Source organism: Podarcis bocagei (genome assembly GCF_964188305.1).
Source record: "Podarcis bocagei genome assembly, chromosome: 6".
Classification (NCBI taxonomy): domain Eukaryota; kingdom Metazoa; phylum Chordata; class Lepidosauria; order Squamata; family Lacertidae; genus Podarcis; species Podarcis bocagei.
In genome coordinates this window covers 98,446,070-98,462,999 of record NC_138130.1, presented here as the reverse complement: position 1 = coordinate 98,462,999, position 16,930 = coordinate 98,446,070, and the positions used below count along the sequence as shown (strand labels likewise).

At 44.8% G+C, this 16,930-nt stretch overlaps 1 protein-coding gene and 1 long non-coding RNA gene across 2 annotated transcripts in view; both read right to left on the bottom strand.

Moving 5' to 3' along the window:
• The window catches only part of GAB2 (GRB2 associated binding protein 2), a 148,110-nt gene that overhangs the window by 118,478 nt on the left and 12,702 nt on the right, over window positions 1-16,930 (bottom strand). The window lies entirely within an intron of this gene.
• On the bottom strand, window positions 6,427-8,280 carry LOC308588872. Its single transcript, XR_014008953.1, has 2 exons — window positions 8,028-8,280; window positions 6,427-6,802 (listed from the first exon to the last, which is right to left on the bottom strand). It is a non-coding gene; the product is annotated as an uncharacterized lncRNA (long non-coding RNA).

Sequence of the window (16,930 nt, the reverse complement as noted above, 5' to 3'; positions counted from 1 at the left end):
TCCCCAACATCTGGCTCTGCCCAACTCTAGAAGAGGAACTGAAGAAGGGGGCTAGGCAGCCTTTCCCCTCTTTTGCATTTCCACCAAGTGAAATTTCAGCAGCAGAAAGATCTTGAAGAAATCTTCGCTCAGCACCAGAATAAATTCTGCTCCTTCTGGATTCCAAGACCAAAACTGAACTGACCCATGCAGTGGCTGCCGTTTGCCTAGGTAAAGGGACACCTGACCATTAGGTCCAATCGTGGATGACTCTGGGGTTGTGGCGCTCATCTCGCTTTACTGGGAGACGGCGTACAGTTCCGGGTCATGTGGCCAGCATGACTAAGCCGCTTCTGGCGAACCAGAGCAGCGCACGGAAACGGCGTTTACCTTCCCACCGGAGTGGTACCTATTTATCTACTTGCACTTTGACGTGCTTTTGAACTGCTAGGTTGGCAGGAGCAGGGACCGAACAATGGGAGCTCACCCCATCGCGGGGATCTGAACCGCAGACCTTCTGATCGGCAAGTCCTAGGCTCTGTGATTTAACCCACACATCCGGTGTTTGCCTAGACCCCATCGAAGCCTACTATTTTGACACCCAAAGCCTACTAAGATGTCCTGGGAGACTGTGCCCAACTAATCACTACGATCTAAATTTCAAGTTCAGAAACCTGAAGTTGGACTTTATAGCTTTAAGTGAGAGCCAGTGTGGTGTAGTGGTTAAGAACAGGAGATTCGTAATCTGGTGAACCGGGTTCGCATCTCCGCTCCTCCACATACAGCTGCTGGGTGACCTTGGGCCAGTCACACTTCTTTGAAGTCTCTCAGCCCCACTCACCTCACAGAGGGTTTGTTGTGGGGGGAGGAAGGGAAAGGAGAATGTTAGCCGCTTTGAGACTCCTTCGGGTTGTGATAAAGCGGGATATCAAATCCAAACTCTTTTTCTAATGTTCTGTGGATGTTCCCCCATCTCGGAGCAGGCAGAGCACCCAAAATAAATTTCTGGTATGTTTCTCTGCACCTTTCAGGGACACTAGATCCTATTTTGGATCTTGGGAGCCTGTATTCTAGGACCACGGATGGGCAGACCAGACTTTCAAAATATACAAAGCAGTCAAGGAGCGCTCGTCTAACCAACATCTTGTTGACCGAAGCCTTTTCCATAGCATCCTTTTCCAGCGACGTGTTCGCAGTTGCAACTCAACATTTCCAGACAGGGAGTTGCCGAACACACACATATATGATGATAATGGCCAATCCAGGCGACTTCCGGAAAAAAGAGAATACAAGACAGGCTGAGCGGCTGGGTTTTCCAATAGCCATGTTTTGAGAGACGGCGCACCCACTCAAATAACTTCCCCATGAATATATATATTTATAAAATTAGGTGTCCAACCAAGCAGCTTTTTTAGAGGATTAAGTGCGAGTGGAGCCTGCTTCCCTGCTCTGCTTTCCAGGGTGGATAAAAATCAATGTTGTGTTTTAAAAAATCATAAAAAATCATAATAATAAAATAAATAAATTGGATTTTTAAAAATTCAAATTGGATTTTTAAATTTAAATTGGATTTTTTAAATAAAATACTTTTGGAGGAAAAATCTTTCTAAAGATAGTTTTCTACTTAATTTACATGATAGTCCAAAGGCTATTCATCAGGAAATAAGGATTTGTTTTTAAGGTTTTCAGGTGTGCTAAAACTCAGCCTGTTTTTTTTTTAAATTGTTTAACCACATCAGTTAACAAGCATGGATACATATGCTATAACGTTACTGTTTTAGTTAAATAAATTGTTTAAATTGTTATGAAGGAAATGGTTATTTTTCTCCTTCCAATAAAGTACAGCAGAAAAGTTGTCCAAATATAAACAGTTAACTTATTAAACCTCACAATAATTTCATAATTATCTGTCTATGTATTTTTTTGTTATTTTTTATTGATTTTCAAAAACAAAACAAAATTAAATAAAACTTTAACTTTAACATTCAACCTTTTTTTATCTTCTTATTTACCCTGCACAATTTCACGCCCGAACTTCCCTCCTTCGGTTTTCCCATGTCTATGTATTTCTAACAGTATAACCAAATCAGTAATTTTTGATATGACCACAAAAGCTACTCTGAAAATTTATTATTCCAAAAACGAAACCTTCCTCTGGTTGTAAATATTAAGATGATACCGACAAAGAATGAGCCTTTCTGCAAAAAAGAAAAGAAAAAGATTTAAATCAAGTCTTACTGACTAGTGATTTAAATCAATCTGATTTAAACCAAATCCACCCTGCTGCTTTTTATCCCGCAAGGAGGTTTAGCATTAGTTTCCCTTCTCCTAATGGGCTACCTTCCCAGTTTAACGAGCCCCTCATTTCGCTCTACAGCACATGCAGAAACCGCCTCCTTGACCGATGGACCCACTATTGGGTCTCGTCCACTCAATCTGCCAGATTTTATCTTCGCATGCAAAGGAAGTCCCTCACCTGGTTTAGCCGGCCAGCCGAAGCCTTTTCCCATGGTGTGGCAGCTTCTAGGAGCCACAGGTGAGAGCTGTGTGCAGGGTGGGAACCAAAGATGCTCTCACTACCCCAGAAGGAGCCCATGCATGCCTGCAGACGCATCAGGCAGGTAATGTGGGAATGTTGAGGGTGGCAGGAGAGGATATATTGATTATTAATATCCTTCCTAACTTGCGCTAAGAAGTTTCTTCACTTAGCAGAGTGGATTCCCCTTCTTCCACAGCAGAAAGCTGGCTGCCAACTCGTGTGAGTCTCTTAAAACAACAAGCAATTCAATTTGGCTTGCCCAGATTGAGACACAGTGGTACCTTGGTTCTCAAACGCCTTGGTACTTGAACAACTTGGAACCTGAACACTGCAAACCCGGAAGTAAGTGTTCCGGTTTGCGAACTTTTTCCGAAAGCCGAATGTGTTCCGTTTTGAGTGTTATGCTTCCGATTTGAGTGTCACACTTCCATTTTGAGTGTTGCGCTGAGGTGTCTTGTCTGTTTTTGCTATTTATTTTGTGTTTTTGTGGCTCTTTTTTGTTTTGTTTTTGTGACTGTGTGGAACCCAGTTCAGCTACTGATTGTGTGAATGCAGTATGTTGTTTATTGCTTTCATTTTGTGCATCAAATTCATGTTAAGTTGCTGTTTGAGGGGTTGTTTTTAAAAGTCTGGAATGGATTAATCCATTTTGCGTTACTTTCTATGGGAAAGCGCGCCTTGGTTTTGGAACGCTTTTGGTTTTGGAACGGACTTCCAGAACGGATTAAGTTTGAGAACCCATTCCTCCTTAAAGGGAACTTTTTACAAACTATCTAAAAAGACAACAAAATGAACTGGGCTCCTTGGCAGGTTTTGAATAAACATACACAAATTTATAACATGATTGATAGATATGTAAGGATATGTACAATTTTATAATATGCAGATAAAATATGTGAAGAGAAATCAGGGAGAGGAGCTGAGGGAAGTCCTTGGTGGGGGGGAGTCTTGGTTGACCACAAACTTGACATGAGCCAACAGTGTGACGCGGCAGCTAAAAAAGCCAATGCAATTCTGGGCTGCATCAATAGGAGTATAGCATCTAGATCAAGGGAAGTAATAGTGCCACTGTATTCTGCTCTGGTCAGACCTCACCTGGAGTACTGTGTCCAGTTCTGGGCACCACAGTTCAAGAAGGACACTGACAAACTGGAACGTGTCCAGAGGAGGGCAACCAAAATGGTCAAAGGCCTGGAAACGATGCCTTATGAGGAACGGCTAAGGGAGCTGGGCATGTTTAGCCTGGAGAAGAGGAGGTTAAGGGGTGATATGATAGCCATGTTCAAAGATATAAAAGGATGTCACATAGAGGAGGGAGAAAGGTTGTTTTCTGCTGCTCCAGAGAAGCGGACACGGAGCAATGGATCCAAACTACAAGAAAGAAGATTCCACCTAAACATTAGGAAGAACTTCCTGACAGTAAGTGCTGTTCGACAGTGGAATTTGCTGCCAAGGAGTGTGGTGGAGTCTCCTACTTTGGAGGTCTTTAAGCAGAGGCTTGACAACCATATGTCAGGAGTGCTCTGATGGTGTTTCCTGCTTGGCAGGAGGTTGGACTCGATGGCCCTTGTGGTCTCTTCCAACTCTATGATTCTATGATTCTATGATTGGTCCTAGAACAATAGGATTCAGAATACAGCAGTCTGATTGGTCCTAGAACAATGCAGCAGTATGATTGGGCTGAAGGAGCCACCCAATCCAGCTCCAGATGGAAGTGAATCCACAACCTGATTGGCCTACAGGAGAATTCCGGAATTAGCCAATCACGTGGGGCCCATTGTGTAAATAATGTATATAAAGCAGATACTTAGGGGGAACTTTCATTCCTCCTCACCACTATGAGCTGAATAAAGAGCATGAAATCCACTCTCGACTCCGAGTATATTTCAGAAGCACAATTCACCGTGTGCTTATTTCTAATATGAATGCAGAGAGAAAAGTCAAATGAGGATAGTCCCTGAAGACTCTCCGCTTACGGGTCTGGGCTACTGTAGAAACGGTTGCAATTAGCCTTCTGAACTACAGTTACATCCCAAACGGTTAAAGAGAAAGATGGAAAACTTTCCAAAAAACGAGCTGCCAAGGCGATTGTGGAGGGGGCTATGTGCTCATTGGTTTAATTGCTTTTAAAGAGGGGGAGTGGGGGAGGGGCAGACTCCTAAAAGCTCTTTTTTACAGGTTAATTTTTAACTCCAGAGTCACCTAATTACAGAATTGGGAGAAAAAGCCCTCTCACCCACTTCATTTGAATTAAGCAACATGCCACTAATAATAAAAAAGGTCAAAGTTGGAGAGGTCAGTGTGCCTCAAATGAGACACACCGGTCGACCTGAGAATGAACTCTTAAGATGGCGGCAGGTGGACCTGCCAACTGTGTGTGTGTATAATTTTTATAAAGTTCTCTATTTTACCATTTAAAACACCGTATTTTTCGCCCTATAGGGCGCACTTTTCCCCCTCCAAAAATGAAGGGGAAATGTGTGTGCGTCCTATGGGGCGAGTGCAGGCTTTCGCTGAAGCTTGGAGAGCGAGAGGGGTCGGTGCGCACCAACCCCTCTCGCTCTCCAGGCTTCAGGAAGCTATCAGCAAGCCTGGGGAGCCGGCGGGAGTTCCCGCAGGTCTCCCTAGGCTGCGGATGGCAGCCTGCCGCCCGGCTCGCAAGGTGCCTTGAAGCAGAGTGCCCCGCGCGCCGGGCAGACATCGGCCAGCCCCACAAGCTCGGGGGACAGCGGGGAGGCGCAGCGCCGCCATCCCGCTGTTCCTTGACCTGGTTTGGAGGCTGGCACTAGGTAGAAGCGTGCCAACTCTGGGGAGAGTCGTGACCAACTCTGGGGCTGCGGCGCTCATCTCGCTTTATTGGCCGAGGGAGCCGGCGTACAGCTTCCAGGTCATGTGGCCAGCATGACTAAGCCGCTTCTGGAGAACCAGAGCAGCACACGGAAATGCCGTTTACTTTCCTGCCGGAGCGGTACCTATTTATCTACTTGCACTTCATGCTTTTGAACTGCTAGGTTGGCAGGAGCAGGGACAGAGCAACGGGAACTCACCCCATCATGGGGATTCAAACCGACACCTGGGAATTTCCGTCTGAATTATCCCCAACAAAAAGGACTCCTTTTTTTGGTGGCTTTTTGGGAAAGTATTTTAAATATTTTTTTCAAATCACTATAAATTATTTATAGAGACTGCCAACTTTCTTACTGCCTACTGCCCCGTGCGTTTAAGCAAGAGGCTAAATCAAGCATGAGCAAACTTGGCCCTCCAGATGTTTTGGGACTACAACTCCCATCATCCCTAGCTAACAGGACCAGTGGTTAGGGATGATGGGAGTTGTAGTCCCAAAACATCTGGACAGCCAAGTTTGCCTATGCCTATACAGTGGTAAAGGTAAAGGTACCCCTGCCCGTATGGGCCAGTCTTGCCAGACTCTAGGGTTGTGCGCTCATCTCACTCTGTAGGCTGGGAGCCAGCGCTGTCCGCAGACACTTCCGGGTCACGTGGCCAGTGTGACAAGCTGCATCTGGCGAGCCAGCGCAGCACACGGAAACGCCGTTTACCTTCCCGCTGGTAAGCGGTCCCTATTTATCTACTTGCACCCGGGGGTGCTTTCGAACTGCTAGGTTGGCAGGCGCTGGGACCGAACGACCGAAGCGCACCCCGCCGCGGGGATTCGAACCGCCGACCATGCGATCGGCAAGTCCTAGGCGCTTGCAAGCTGCCTCAAGACAATTCTTTTTTGCGGAAAGTGATGGATAACAAAACAAAAACGAACACACCTTTTTGGGAGGGTGGGGATACCAGCAGGAGAAAAACCTTACCCTCACGGCAGTTGAAACATTCTGATAAATAAGCCCCAAGCTCCTTCTAGCTAAGAGTTCTCTTGGCTTGACCATACAAACACACACACAGAAAGAAACATGGTTTTATTCAAACCAGATTACTGAAATTGCATTAAGCATCACTGTGCACATGCTTAATTAGGGCTCAGTAGCCGATTCTTTTGCTCGGCCCTGCGTTCCCAACTGCTTTGAGCTGGATTTGAAGAGAAGAGAAAAACAGATTAAAATCAACTCCTAATCCAAATTGCTTCATTCATCCTTCCCCTCCACTACGCAGATCTGGCAGGCCAGCCTGAACTCTTGTGTGCTGTTACACCATTTCTCTCATTATCCAAATTGATTCCTTCCTCTGCATGGGCTGTTTCCGAAAAAAGGCCAAAAAAACAAAACAAAACAAAAAACCATCAACAACGGCTGTCAGTGTAGTTTGAATCACCCGCATGCTCTGTGAGACAAAACAGAAATGAGAAAGAGAGAAAGAGAGAGAGAGAAAGCTTTGGCAGAATCACCAATTTGCTCCTTAGTCATACTGCGAAGTGTTATTTACAGTCACAGACCAAACACTAAAAGTGCCTTCGTTGCGGAAGTTTTGAGGACCAAAATGTGGCCTTTTTCCTCAGTGTTCTGGGCACCGCAACACAGAATCTGGATGCTTTAAAAAAACAACAACCACCCCTTTGCATTCACTTATGCAAATAAACTTTAAGAAAATACTTATTTATAGAGCTAAGTAGCGGCCTTCCAACTTCCTATTTTAAAGGGACCTTTTGGAAATTGAGTACATTTCCAAATGAGGGGGGAATGGTCCTCTGTCTCCTTCCTTCCCCAGCCAAACTTTGCATCCTTCTTGGCTGCTCTTGCCTGGCCGGAATATGTCATCGACTCACAGCATTGTAGAGTTGGAAGGAGCCCTAGAACAGGTTGTTTGGGACATAGACTAGGATTTTTTTGCAATCCTCTTGCATTTCGATGACAGGGGTTCAGGAGTTCCTGGTGGATCACCAGTGAGGGACTTTTTTCAGCCTGAGAGCCAAATTCCCTTCTGGGCTACCTCCCGGGGGCCACACCTGCCAGGGAGGGCTGGGCTAGAGACGAAAGGTTGGCAGAGCAATCGATGCAAATTTTTTTTTTTTACCTTTTTGCAATAGGTAAAAATTTTCTGATGCTCCTCTCCATCCTCCATCTTATATATTTATTTATACCCAGTCTTTTCCCCAGACAGGAATCAAGGCAGCTTAAAGATACAAAACAGGAATCGCTAAACACACACACAAAACAATCCTAAAATAACAATTGAACATTGTTTTTATTCATACACTTGAGGGCATCTTCTGGAATAAGGGAAATTCGGATTAAATTTTGTCCTGAGGTAAACATACGAACAGGTTTTTGTCTTAGGTTACTTTGCTAATTCGTGCCGAAGTAGAAACTAACTAGCAAACAGAGACAGACAGACAGACGGACGGACGGACAAACAAACAAACAATGAATTCCTAGCTTGAAAGCCAATCGCCTGAAATAAAAAGGGCAGGAATTTAGGTCAGGCCAGCTGGCAATCGATGGGCGACGTTAAGATGATGGAAAAACCCTGCGTTGTGTAAAAATCCACAGACGTGTGAGGAAACAAGAATATAGAAATCCCTCGCTGCGAAGGGGTGAAATGTAATCACCTGCCCTCCATTTTGCTTCCATTTGGCCTCACTGCATGTGCCAGTCGTAGCTGAGAGGTGAATTCCTCTTATTGAACAACAGCACCATCCAAAACATTTGAATTCGGTTACCAAAATACTGGGCGCTTAGACACTTCATCACACCAGGCAACAAGTGCAATCGGTGAATATACAACTGAGGAATACACAAGCTCAGAAACCAAAACTCTTTGCGTCAGGTCGCCCTTAGGTTGCCAACCCCTGGAATACATAATACCCCCCTCCTGCAGTTTCAGAAGCACTGCTGCCACCAACCATTGATAATACAGTGGTGCCCCGCAAGACGAATGCCTCGCAAGACGGAAAACTCGCTAGACGAAAGAGTTTTCCGTTTTGGAGGTGCTTCGCAAAACAAATCTCCTATGGGCTTGCTTCGCAAGACAACAATGTCTTGCGAGTTCCTGCTGGTTTTTTTTCCTCCCCTCCCTTTTGCTAAGCCGCTATGCTGCTTATCAGCTGATCCGATCAGCAAATAATCCGCTAAAAGCCGCTAATCGCTAATCCTTCAATGGGCTTGCTTCGCAAGACGAAAAAACCACTAGACGAAGAGAATCACAGAACGGATTCTTTTCGTCTTGCGAGGCACCACTGTACAGTGGTACCTCAGGTTACATACGCTTCAGGTTACATACGCTTCAGGTTACAGACTCCGCTAACCCAGAAATAGTGCTTCAGGTTAAGAACTTTGCTTCAGGATGAGAACAGAAATCGTGCTCCGGCGGTGCAGTGGCAGCAGGAGGCCCCATTAGCTAAAGTGGTGCTTCAGGTTAAGAACAGTTTCAGGTTAAGAACGGACCTCTGGAACAAATTAAGTACTTAACCCAAGGTACCACTGTAATAATAATAATAATAATAATAATAATAATAATAATAATAATAATTTATTTATTTATATCTCGCCCTCCCCAGCCGAAGCCGGGCTCAGAGCGGATAGCCTTTTCCTCCACCGATTTGTCTGACAGGGTTGTTTTTATTAGTATTATTATTAAAGATTTTCTTGTTTTGCAGAAGTATGTGTAATGTCTCTCGTATTTTGTCCGTGTAACGTTTTTACAAATCCATTTCATTTGTTGAGGCATTAGGGGGAAGATGGGTGAGGGTGGGGTGGGGTTGGGTGGCAATGTTTCTATTTTGCTTAATGTATGTAGGGTTTGGTGTCAGCATTGCTCGTGCCGGTTCTCTGCTGTTCGCTTGTGTTTCTTTGATGGGGAGAGAGGTTGGGGTTGTCCCAGGGTGTGGTGGCTTGTTTGTGATGGGCTGTGGTGATCTTTGTTTTCATGTGTGAGTGGGGTGGGTGGGTGTTTTGGATCAGGTTAGCCATATTGATTTGTATGCTGTTGGTGGATTATTGTCATTGTCTTGTTGGGCTGTGTATGTGATAAAGGGGAGCCATACCGGGGTAAAGGCATCTTCTTCTGTTTGTCCCCATGTCAGTTTCAGTTTATCGGTTAATTTTTCTAGTAGGGCAGTTTCCCATACTATTTAGTACCATTGGTCCATGCTTACTCCTGACAGGTCTCTCCAGTGTCTGGTTATGGTGTTTCTGGCTGCTGAAAGTAGGTGGGTTATGAGTTCTTTGTGGTGTAAATGGGCATTGTTGTCTTGGAAGATGTTTAGTAGGGCCAATTCTGGGGTGATGTCTAATACTTGCTGAGTTATTTTACATATTTCTCGTATGGCTGTTTTCCAGATTAGTTGGATTTTGGGGCACTCCCACCACATGTGGAGGTATGTGCCTGTGGAGGTGCACCCTCTCCAGCATTTTGGTGAGGTTCCTGGGCGTATTAGCGCTAGTTTTCTTGGTGTTAGGTACCACCTGTAGGTGAGTTTCAGAGTGAGTTCTTTTCTTTTCGTTGATATGGATTTAAAGGGGGGTTTAGACCACATTCTGGTCCATTGAGTGGGGTTAATCTCATAGCCTATTTCATTCTCCCATTGTTTTTAGATTGCGTCTAGGGGGTTTGTGGGATTTTGGAGTAGGGGTTGTTGTGGAGATTAAATGAGGAAGGGGGTGAACCACGACCGCCACCCTGAGCACCTTGGGTGATACCGTATTTTTCGCTCTATAAGACGCACCAGACCACAAGACGCACCTAGTTTTTGGAGGAGGAAAATAAGAGAAAAAAAATCTGAATCTCAGAAGCCAGAACAGCAAGAGGGATCGCTGTGCAGTGAAAGCAGAAATCCCTCTTGCTCTTCTGGCTTCTGGGATAGCTGCGCAGCCTGCATTCGCTCCATAAGATGCACACACATTTCCCCTTACTTTTTAGGAGGGGAAAAGTGAGTCTTATAGAGCAAAAAATACGGTATTCCAAAATCATATGTACCAACACTACAGACTTCCTGTCAATTACATTGTATATTCCTTTTTCACAAATGAGAGGCTCTGCGTTAGCTCAACAAATCCACTTAGAAAAAACCAACTGGCTTTGATATGGTTTGAAAAGTGTCGGGGAAGATCATCATCATTTTACTTGTATGCCACCTTTCCACAGTTAAAACAACGCTCAAGGCGGCTTACAATATGAAAATATTTACATAATTACAAACATAGCAAAGCAGTCATAAAAATAAATAAAACACATCACAAACCACATAACCAAACTGAACGATTTCCACATAAAAACAAAGATACCGAAAAATTACTATCAATAACAGCAGCAAAAACTCCCAACAAAACTTCCCCCAAAATGCGCGGGAAAGTCTAGGACAAATGAATGATTAATGGGAAGATGCGTAGAACACCCCAAAAGCAAATTAGGGTGAATGCCGTCTGTCATATACCAGCCCCATAAACAAATCCGAACGAATGCTCAGTAAATATCAGATGTACACAAACTACTGTGTCAGCTCTGCCCAAGCAAATCGGGGAAAATGTTGAATAAGGTCAGTAAATGATGTCTGCCAGTAGGTTTTCCATTATGTTTCTATCACTGATGTTCTGTATTAATGTTGTATGCCGCCCTGGGATCTTTTGATAAAAGTGTGGTATATAAATTGAATATATAATAATAATAATCTGGAGCTGCCCTTAAGAGAACGTTTGGTTCCTTTTACGTTTTCTCCATGGTACGAATTCCTCCGGCATGCCCTTAAATGTCTTTTATAGAGCACTCGGACTCAGGAGGAAGATAAATCAATCATGCTCAGTGCTGAGCGTGACCCATCGTGAGCAGCGAATCCAGAGCTAAAAATGAACATGACTTTCCTTGAGCGCAAAACAGGGCTTGGAAACACGTGCGGCTGGGCGATCTATCGCAGCAGGTAGATGGGAACAGCTCTGGCAGCACTTGTTTCTGTCTCATCAGCGATATGTTTCTCAATGAGACCAGGTGCACACGGACTTCATGCGCTGGCTGCTTTCAGAGCACACTCCACGGGGGAGTCCGGTTGCCATATTGTGAGATCTTAGAAGGAAGACGAGTGAAATGGGGCAGTTTTGCTCTTCTTGGAAGAAGCCGGTTTCTCAAGAATGAAGTCTAGTGTCAAGGAGAAGTAATAGTACCACCCTGTTTTGCCTTGGGCAGACCACACCTTGAATACAGTGGTACCTCGGGTTACAGACGCTTCAGGTTACAGACTCCGCTAACCCAGAAATAGTACCTCGGGTTAAGAACTTTGCTTCAGGATGAGAACAGAAATTGCGCAGTGGTGGCAGCGGGAGGCCCCATTAGCTAAAGTGGTGCTTCAGGTTAAGAGAACGGACCTCCAGAACGAATTAAGTTCTTAACCCAAGGTACCACTGTACTGTGTCCAATTCTGGGCACCACAATTTCTGAAGAATGTTGACAAGCTGGAACGTGTGCAGAAGAGGGCAACTAAGATGATCCAGGGTCTGGAAATGAAGCCATATGAGGAACGGTTGAAGGAGTTGTGTATGTTTGGCCTGGAAAAGAGAAAGACAGGACAGCCATCTTCAAATATCTCCAGAGCTGGCCCACGGAAGATGGAGCTAGCCTCTTCTCCTCCTGCTCTGGAGGGTAGGACTCGAACCAGCGGCTTCAAGTCACAAGAAAGGAGATTCCCACAAAACACCAGGAAGAACTTTCTGGCAGTAAGAGTTGTTGTACAGTGGAATTGGACCATAAAGAAGGCTGATCACTGAAGAATTGATGCTTTTGAATTATGGTGCTGGAGGAGACTCTTGAGAGTCCCATGGACTGCAAGAAGATCAAACCTATCCATTCTGAAGGAAATCAGCCCTAAGTGCTCGCTGGAAGGACAGATCCTGAAGCTGAGGCTCCAATACTTTGGCCACCTCATGAGAAGAGAAGACTCTCTGGAAAAGACCCTGATGCTGGGAAAGATGGAGGGCACAAGGAGAAGGGGACGACAGAGGACGAGATGGTTGGACAGTGTTCTCCAAGCTACCAGCATGAGTTTGACCAAACTGCAGGAGGCAGTGGAAGACAGGAGTGCCTGGCGTGCTCTGGTCCATGGGGTCACAAAGAGTCGGACATGACTAAACAACACCAACAGTGGAACAGATGCCCTCAGGAGGTGATGGACTCTCCTTCCTTGGAGGTTTTTAAGCAGAGGCTAGATGGCATCTGCCATGGATGCTTTAGCTGAGATTCCTGCATTGCAGGGGGTTGGACTAGATGACCCCGGGACCCTTTCCAACACTACAATTCTATGATTCTCCTGGCTCCATGAAGGTTCTGATAGTGGAGCAAGCCTAGGGAAGATTGGGGGCATTTAATAATAGTAATAATAAGAATTTATTATTTGTACCCCACCCATCTGGCTGGGTTTCCCAGCAGCTTTGTTGGGCGGCTTCCAACAAAGACCAAAAATACACTAAAATGTCACACATTAAAAACTTCCCTGAACAGGGCTTCTGAATGTTAGGTAGTTGTTTATCTCTTTGACATCTGATGGGAGGGCGTTCCACAGGGCAGGTGCCACTACCGAGAAGGCCCTTTGCTTGGTTCCCTGTAGCTTTGCTTCTCGCAGTGAGGGAACTGCCAGAAGGCCCTCGGCACTGGACCTCAGCGTCCAGGCAGAACGATGTGGGTGGAGACGTTCCTTCAGGTATATATTTGGCAGGGTCCACACACCACTGGCACCTGAACACAGCCTGCCCGACCCCAGCCCCCCTTCTTGGGTGTTCCTGCTGGTTGCCATCCCAGAAAAATTCACGTGGACTCCCAACTCCCAAGGCTACATTTTCCATGTGAGCGCCTACGACTTTTCCTCCTCCAAAACACAATTTTAAAACCTTTTCCATAAGGCGAATGCTGTTGGAAGCGGTCCCTGCGCACACTGCTTCCGCCATGATTGACATTTGGGTTGTTTCCCCCCCACTCCTTTAAAATCAAAATATATTTTGAGCAGCTTCTTGGCAGCTTTAAAACACGATGCTCAGGAACTGTCTCCCAGACCTGCAGGAAGCCAGAAGGGAAAACATGGCTTTTGAATTGTACGGTCTGATTACGCTTCAAATTCTCTTCCCATCCTTCTTCCCTCCTTTCCTTTCCCCCACCCCCACATTTCAGTGTGTAGGCTGCACAGTCAGTCAGTTTTGAGTTTCCAACGGGAAGAGGACAGGATGATACCCAAATGAAGCAGCTCATTGTTTGGCAGGTCAAGGGTCGGGGATGTGATGTCATGATGTCGGGGAGCAGAACCAGCAGCTGCGTCCCATCCTCTGAAAAGGTCCACGGAAGCAAAACAGCACACAGGCCGCTCCCGGGAGCTGATGCTGTCTGGATCAGGCTTTGCCAACCTGGCGCCCTCCGGAAGGTTTGGAGCTGTGTTCGAAATTCACCCGGTGCATTTTGCACCTGGCTACTGGCCACTTGGGGGACGCGGGTGGCACTGTGGGTTAAACCACAGAGCCTAGGACTTGCCGATCAGAAGGTCAGCGGTTCGAATCCCCGCGACAGGGTGAGCTCTCGTTGCTCGTTCCCAGCTCCTGCCCACCTAGCAGTTTGAAAGCACGTCAAAGTGCAAGTAGATCAATAGGTACCACTCCAGCGGGAAGGTAAATGGTGTTTCCGTGCACTAATCTGGTTCGCCAGAAGCAGCTTAGTCATGCTGGCTACATGTCCCGGAAGCTGTACGCCAGCTCCCTCGGCCAATAAAGCGAGATGAACGCCGCAACCCCAGTCGGCCACAACTGGACCTAATGGTCAGGGGTCCCTTTACCTTAACCATTATTGGCCACTTGAGACCAAGTGAAGATGCCTGGGGACTACGATGGAGGTGCATTCCTGAGGATCTTGACTGTTTTCACACACTAGCAACACATCCTGTAGACTTCAAGCTGCGATATTTTATCTCCCCAATCACAACAAATTTCAGGAACCAAGAAGCCACCCAGATGGTAAACCCACAAGCAAAGACAGCCCTCTCCCTGTATTTATTTTCACCTGCCATTTGACACAAAGTTTTGCAGGTAGAGATGTGACTGTTGAAGGCAGGACGTTTCTGAAGGCCCGTGGCTCGGAAGGGCAGTGCTGTTGCACTCGGTGTTAAGAAATTGTCATGTGTCGAAAGAAGAATGGCAGACAAAATTAATGGACTACGCAGAATTGGATAAAATGACAGGAAGGATTCGAAACCTTCGGGACCAGAGATTTACATAAGATTGAAAGAAATATACGAATATTCAGCCATACTAAATCAAGAAATAGATTGGAGAATCAAATATATGAAGCAGAGGTTTTTTGAATCAGCAAATAAAATGGGGAAGTTACTCGCTTGGCAGCTGAGAAAGAGGAAAAAGCAAAATGTGATAAGTAAAATAATAATGGAAGATAACATCATAGAAGCCCCAGATGAAATAGAAAAAAGGTTTGTTCAGTTTTTTGAAAAGTTGTATGAAAGAGGAACTGAAGATAGATTAGAAATTGAAAGATATTTGGAGCAGGAAAGAGGAAAATATATATCGGAAGAGGACAGATTACGATTAAATAAGGAAATTACTCTAAATGAAGTAAAGGAAGCTATTAATAGGATGAAAAATGGAAAGGCCCCTGGGCCGGATGGTTTGCCCTCAAAATACTATAAAACACTAGAAGAACTCCTCGCTCCGGTGCTTAGAGATGTTATCAATAACATCCTCCAGGGAGGGAAAATTCCCGGCTCCTGGAAGGAGGCATTCATAACCCTAGTTCCAAAATCAGAAACTGAGAAAACTGATATAAAAAATTATAGACCAATCTCTTTGCTTAACAACGATTATAAGATCTTCGCCGATATAATGGCAAGTAGACTCAAGAAGTTATTAATGAAACACATCCATAAAGACCAAGCGGGATTCCTCCCTAATCGACATCAGAAAGATAATGTGCGCCATATATTAAACATCATTGAATATTTAGATACAAGGATAGACACCCCAGCCGCACTAATCTTCATAGACGCCGAGAAGGCTTTCGATAATGTTTCCTGGGAATTCTTATCACTATGTTTGGAAAAGGCAGGTATAGAAGGCCCCTACATGAGAGGAATTAAAGCAATCTACTCGGAACAACAGGCTATGCTGATTATAAACAACAGCCTAACTAAATCATTTAAGATTGGGAAAGGTACAAGGCAGGGCTGCCCTTTATCCCCCCTGCTCTTCATAATGGTTTTGGAAGTTATAGCAAATAGAATAAGAGATGCAGTGGGTGTGAAGGGGATAAGAATTGGAAAGAAAGAATTTAAGCTAAAGGCATATGCCGACGACCTAGTTCTATCCCTGGAAGAACCAGTGGACTGTGTATGTAAGGTGATAGAATTATTAGAGGAGTTCGGCAGACTGTCAGGATTTAGATTAAACAGGAAGAAAACAAAAATTTTAACAAAGAATCTGGCTAATGAGGACAAAATTCAATTGGAACAAAGGACCGGGATAAAAATTGTGAATAAGGTAAAATATTTGGGAATCTGGCTATCTCCAAAAAATATAAATTTGGTAGAAGATAATTATGATAAGATTTGGCAGGAAATAAAAAAAGATCTGGACATCTGGCAGAGGCTGAAGCTTTCATAGACGGGGAGGATGGCGGCGATTAAAATGTGCATCCTCCCAAGGTTATTATTTTTGTTCCAAAATATCCCGATAATTAAAGGCACCACCCGTTTTAGGAATTGGCAAAGAATTATGACTAAGTTCATTTGGCAGGGGAAGAGAGCCAGGATAAAGTTTAAATACCTGACAGATGCAAGAGAGAGGGGCGGTTTTGCGGTACCGAATATAAGGTTATACTATGAGGCAGCTTGTTTAAGCTGGTTAAAGGAATGGGCCACCCTTAGAAACACTGACCTATTGGACCTGGAGGGTTTTGATATTAGGTTCGGGTGGCACGCTTATCTGTGGCAGGGGAAAGGTGAGATTCACAGAGGGTTTTCTAGTCACATAATTAGAGGTTCACTATTGGAGGTGTGGAATAGATATAAAAAACTGATTGAAAAAGGGACCCCTTGGTGGCTCTCCCCAGTGGATATTGTTAAAGTAAAAAAACCGAATATGATGGGAGAAAGATGGACCTATGAGGATCTCCTAACTAAGACGGAAGAAGGTTGGAAAGTGAAGTCTTATGATGAGTTGAAAGATAAGATAAAAGAATGGTTTCACTTCCATCAGATTAATGCACTGTGGAGTGAGCACAAGAAACAGGGGATGAGTGATAAAAAATCAAGATTCCAGATAGAAATCTTAGAGAGTAATGATAAACACCTCTCTAAATTATATAAACAACTATTGGAATGGGATACAAGAGAGGATTTGGTGAAGGGCGCGATGGTGAAGTGGGATAGGGACCTTGGATATAATATCGATTACAATAAATGGCAGACACTCTGGAGGAAGGGTATAAAATTTACAGCGTGTGCAACCCTCCGAGAAAACCTAGAGAAAATGATGTACCGCT